Source organism: Bos mutus, chromosome 28 (genome assembly GCF_027580195.1).
Source record: "Bos mutus isolate GX-2022 chromosome 28, NWIPB_WYAK_1.1, whole genome shotgun sequence".
NCBI classification, from domain to species: domain Eukaryota; kingdom Metazoa; phylum Chordata; class Mammalia; order Artiodactyla; family Bovidae; genus Bos; species Bos mutus.
This window is the reverse complement of record NC_091644.1, coordinates 26637591-26643702: the sequence shown is the minus strand read 5'-3', so window position 1 is coordinate 26643702 and position 6112 is coordinate 26637591. Positions and strand designations below refer to the sequence as shown.

Sequence of the window (6112 nt, the reverse complement as noted above, 5' to 3'; positions counted from 1 at the left end):
TAGCTGAGCCTGTTTCCTTTAACACAAGAACAATAGCTTTTCCTAGATGCCTCACCAGATGACTTTCACTTATCTCATTGGCCAGAATGAGGTCACATCACTATTTCTTTTGCTTATAAGAGAAGTTGGAAATGTGGTTTGACACAGAGGTAAAGAATTCGCTGCCAGTGTTGGAGACATGGGTTTGATCCCTGGGTTGGGAAGATCACCTGGAATAGGAAATGGCAACCCATTCAGTATTCTTGCCTTGAGAATCCTCTGGCCAGAGGAGCCTGGCGGACAAGACTGAGTGACTGAGCACGGACGGGAAATGTGTTTCTAGGCAAGGCATATTGCTATCCCAAGTAGAATCAAAGTCCTAAGTGTCTCCCCTCTCCCTTTCCCCTCTATCTCTCCTCTCCCCCCTCCTCTCTCCCTCCCCTTCCCTTTCCTCCCCATTTTCAACCTCCTAACATGAATCTCCGGAGAAGGCAATGGCACCCCACTCCAATACTCTTGCCTGGAGAATCCCATGGATGGAGGAGCCTGGTAGGCTGCAGTCAATGGGGTCGCAAAGAGTCAGACACGTCTGAGTGACTTCACTTTCACTTTTCACTTTCATGCATTGGAGAAGGAAATGGCAACCCACTCCAGTGTTCTTGCCTGGAGAATCCCAGGGACAGGGGAGCCTGGTGGGCTGCCATCTCTGGGGTCGCACAGAGTCAGACATGACTGAAGCAACTTAGCAGCAGCAGCAGCAACATGAATCTCTGGAGAACCCCTCTCTCCCCTCTCCCCTCTCCCCCTCTATCAACGGTATCTCTAATGTTCTCAAATATGAGTAAGCAATAGTAATATATCATGGAAATTGAAAGAAGGTCAGACTGTATAGAAATAATAGAGTTGAGTCTATTTTTATTCTAGTGTTACTTAAGCATAAGAAAAAATTTTGGCTTTCACTGTGCTAAAGGTGTATAACCAATGTCTTACATATGATCATATATGTTATAATGTCTCTGTGCATTGAGATATCACCAGATATTCTGTACTAAGAGAATTTCTGATGTGCCTTGCAGATATCCTTGTCCAAAAAGGCTTAAAATTCATCAACGTATTTAAATCTTCACACACACACAAAGACAAAAAAAAAGTAGTGTTAAGCAGTCAGGACTCAAGTAAGTGAAGAACATTTAGTGATAATCAGGATTAATTTTGAGGAAGATGATACTGTTGGGGTTTTAGAAAGAATAAACAACAGACATAATGAAATATCTGCAGCATTTTTTTTCCATTTATGTGGAGGGAGTTGTTTTCCCAACACGGTGTGATATCTTGTTATATAAATATTAAATATAATTCTTATAATGACAATGGGGAAGAAAACTTCAAACACTCTATGGTTTAAATTAAGTTTATCTCCTTCATCCAAATCCCTCTTTAGCTAGATAAGAGAACTATAATTCCTACAAATTCTAAAAGACTGGAATCTAAGAATGGGTTGAAGAAGTTTTTTGAATGACATCGTGATGCAATATAAGTGCTCAGTAGTATTCTCTACAGAAAAAAAAAACAATAAAAATATACAAATATTAACAAATAGCTTTCAAATGGTCAGAACTAGATAGCTGAAATGAAGGCATTGGGTCTCTTGCTGCTGCTGCTGCTGCTGCTAAGTCTCTTCAGTCGTGTCCAACTCTGTGCGACCCCACAGACGGCAGCCCACCAGGCTCCCCAGTCCCTGGGATTCTCCAGGCAAGAACATTGGAGTGGGTTGCCATTTCCTTCTCCAATGCATGAAAGTGAAAAGGGAAATTGAAGTCGCTGAGTCGTGTCCAACTCTTAGCGACCCCATGGACTGCGGCCCACCAGGCTCCTCTGCCCATGGGATTCTCCAGGCAAGAGTACTGGAGTGGGGTGCCATTGCCATCTCTGATTGGGTCTCTTCGAAGATGTTAATTGCATTCTGCTTTTCATTTTATCTTCTTTGGGTTTGATTGGTTTTTACAGGAGCATGGTTTGAGGGAGAATTCAAGGTATTTGGTTTCTGTGAGGCCAGCAGTTCTGTGCTTTTATCGTGTCCCAATCAGGATGCCTTCTCCCCCCTGTTGAAAACCTGTCTTCTTCAAGCCTGCACCTTCAGAATCTTCCTTGATACCCTCTGTCTACCCTTCTTCCCTTCCCTATATCTAGTTGAGTTCATCATGGTGTTGTCTGTATCATGACCTTTTAATTTATCGTACAAACTAGGACTATTAAATGTTATGCTAGCTCAACAGAAGTCAATCAGGAGTAACCCAGACAACCCAGGTGTGTGGTCACCCTACTTATTTGGTCCAGAAACCTCTGACATCCATAAGGGAAATATTCCCATAACTGTCAAGAGGTCAAAATCATGAAAGTGGGTTCAGATTTCTTCTGGAAAGTTCCTTCCCAGTCATGTCTGACTCTTTGTGACCCATGGACTGTAGCCTATCAGGCCCCTCTATCCATGGGATTTCCCAGGCAAGAATACTGGAATGGATTACCATTTCCTTCTCCAGGGGATCTTCACAATCCGGAGACCGAACCCAAGTGTCCTGCATTGTAGGTGGGTTCTTTACCCACTGAGCCACAAGAGTTGTCTCCTAAATCCTATTTGCATTTAAACACATACCTGTCTGGACATCACCTGTACACTAAGAAAACTTCCTTTTTGAGTTTTGTCTCTCATTTGATGGCCATATCTTCACCAAAAAACAAAACAAAACACCTTTAAAGACTTCATGTGACAGGGGGTGGGAGAGGATTCTGGTCTGTCTGCTGGGTTCACAAACCAGCTAAGAGATGAACCCCCTCTTAGCAGCACCAGGCACACAGTTAAAATTCCTACCTCAGCAAAGTGCCGAATTGATGTCATGATCCTCCTTGTCATTTCTCACAAGGTAAATCATGAATGTTGAATGTATAGTAATTATGTAGTGCCTGGATTCTTTGAGATTCAAAATGTCATGGTTTCAGTGAAGTCCTTGTTCAAGCATTTGAGCTGCTGTCCTGCTAGTTCTTCGAGAAAAGCTGTAGACTAGTCCGCAGGAATCCCAGGGACCCATTTCCTCAAAGAGATAGAGTGGCTTTTTTCTATCTATGTGTTAATATTTAAGACTATTAATGCCCAGAACTCCAACTTTCTCCTCACCACCAAATTTCTGGGAGACTTGTCTACACTCTTGCTGTACATTTCTCACTCCACAACCTTCTGGCTCCCTCACCCTCTGTACCATGAAAACTGTTCTGACAAGGGCCAGCAGTGCTTGGGAAAGTCACTGGAAACTTTTTCAGGTTTTATTGTATATGAACTCTTCCCACTGAGCAATTCTTCTCTGATGTTTTCTTCCTTTGGCTTCTGGCATGTCCCTCTCTTCTGGTTTTTGGTCTTATCTACTGACCTTCTACCTTCAGTCACCTCTTGAGTATCAGTGTTCTCCAGGTTCTGTTTTGGGATATCTTTTCTCCCCACCCTCACATTCTTCCTTGGCAAACACAGTGATTCCTTCAGCTTCAACCACTACTAAAAAACCAGTGATCATGAGTTGTAGATTTTGTAAACAGCACAAAATTAATCCACTTTACTTCTATTGTAAAAATTGCTCTCATTATACAGTTAAATGGGATTTGATTTTTAGAATTTCATGGAATTTCTCCCATAAATATTCAGATCCCCCTGTCTGCGTAACCTGTCACATTATCCTTTGTGTATGAATATTTCGTTAGGTAATTTATCTGAGTTCAAATCTCAACTCTACCACTTACTAGTATGAACTTGGACAATGAATTATGTAACCTCTCTGTGCCTCTCTGGCTTCCTTTTCCTGTAAAATGGGGTTAATAATAGGAAATCCTACCTCGTGTAGTTATAGGGAAGATTACAGGAGCTAAACTATAATCAAAGTATTTGGAACATGCCTAGCACTTGAAGTCCTGTTAGCTGTTGTTATTTTATGTGGTCACCTTACCTATATAGTGAAGACTCCTATGATTTTCTGTGAGATCTATCATCTTTCATGAGCATTAAATGACCTGTTCACATGGAGATCCCATAGATAGCTCAACTGCAACATGTCCAACACTGAATTTGTCCTTTTTTCCCAGTTGGTCCCCTCTTCTTTTCCTTGATCGCGTGAATGGTATCAGTTATCACTCTCCACCCAGTCATGAAATATCAGTTTTACTCTCAACTACTCGCTTTCATCCATCTGATTGGTCATGTCGCTTCTGCTTTCCAAATGCCATAGACTGGACCCATTTCTCCACTGCCACTCATCATCTCCCTTCCTTTTCTAACTCAATCTACTTCAGGTCAGTAGTCTGGTCACATTGCTGTTGTTGTTTTTCAGTCGCTAAGTCATGTCTAACTCTTTGCAACTCCATAAACTGCAGCACTCCGGGCTTCCCTATCCTTCACTATCTCCTGAAGTTTGCTCAAACTCCTGTCCATTGAGTGGGTGATGCCATCCAACCATCTCATTCTCTGTCACCCCCTTTTCCTCCTGCCTTCAATCTTTCTCAGTATCAGGGTCTTTTCCAATAAGTCAGGTATTTATATCAGGTGGCCAAAGTATTGGAGCATCAGCTTTAGCATCAATCCCTCCAATGAATATTCAGAGTTGATTTCCTTTAAGATTGACTGATTTGATCTCCTTGCAGTCCAAGGTCACATTACTCCACTGTTAACGGTCTTTCAAGGCACTCCACTGTCTGTAACAGGGCTATGTAATGCAATTTTCTGCAGTGATGTTAATCTGTGCTCTCCAGTACCGTTGCCACTAGATGCATGTGGCTACTGAGTACTTGAAATGTGGCTACTGAGTACTTGAAATGTGGCTCACAGAACGGAGGAAGTGAATTTTTAATTATGTTTAATTTTGATTAGTTTAAACATAAGTAACCTCCAAAACTTGTGGCTACCAAATTGGACAGCAGAGCTCTAGAGGACAGAGTTGGCCCAACCTGGCTTGGAAAACCTATATTCCCCATCCCCTATCCCCTACCCCAACAGTCTGCTTATTTTGTACTTTTATACATCTGTGTTTTTGTGTATGTTGTGCCCTTTGCCTACCAGGTCTTTCTTACCTTCTCAATCTGATGAACTTTTTTTTTTTTTGGACAAACCTGATGTTAATTTGCTAATGATTTTTACCAAACTTTTAAGTTTTAGTGTATGAGACGGGGTCATAAGTACTTTCCTCCGTTACTAATACCCTGATTATTTCAAATTCCAAAAACGGAAGTCCCAAACACCATGCCGTGGAGTTTCTTAGGGGTTAGCTTCTATAGTGCTTTTCTGCAGAGGAGCCAGGGTAATCCCCAAACGCCTCTCTTCATTCACAGAGCCATACAAAGTCTGTATTTCACTATATTCCTGGACAAGATCTGGCACCAAGTAGTGAATGCTCTGACCCCTTCTGAGGGCTTGCTGGGTCTCTGTGGGTGAGATGTCACTGGTGATCTGCTCATTCAGCAGCTGACCCTTGTTCCAGTGTTTCCACAGCACATCAGGTTCATAGTTGAATTTCTAGCATTATTTCTAGCCCTAGTAATACATAGGAGCTCATAGTTTCCCACAATTTGGGTGAAATCCTCGTTCTTCCACAGATTGAGAACACCAAAGGACTCTGATATGTCTGCCCCACACAGCAACATTACCTTTGGAACACCTTTTGTTTTTGGCTCCAAGGATTTCTTTTGACTAAAATCTTGACTTTGTTAAGCTCACTTCCTCTTCCATCCAGGTCTTTCTAGCATAGATGAACTTTACTGGTGATCATAGCTACTAGCCTCCAGTTCTTCTTGATGGAGTCTGAGCACCTTAGCAGTCTCTAGTCACTCCTTCTGAAGACTTTTCTGTGTATGCACTTCCACTCACTTTAAATTCTTAGTAGCAAGTCATCTGATGAACTCTTATTCAGCTTTGCAGCCTAGGTAAAATGTCACTTTCTCTCAGAAGCCTTTTCTGACATCAAATCCAGAGGCACACAGATTTACTCTTTCTTCTGTGCTCCCTTGCACTTTGCATTTATCACTGTTGTAATAGTTTTACCACATTATGTTTTAGCTATTTCTCTTCTCCTGAAAAAATTGTTGATCCTTGTAAAACAGT

At 41.9% G+C, this 6112-nt stretch overlaps 1 pseudogene; it reads right to left on the bottom strand.

Annotated features, from left to right (window-relative positions):
* Positions 1-5269: 5269 nt before the first annotated feature.
* LOC102274199 (nicotinamide/nicotinic acid mononucleotide adenylyltransferase 1 pseudogene) lies at positions 5270-5898 on the bottom strand (annotated as a pseudogene).
* Positions 5899-6112: the final 214 nt, after the last annotated feature.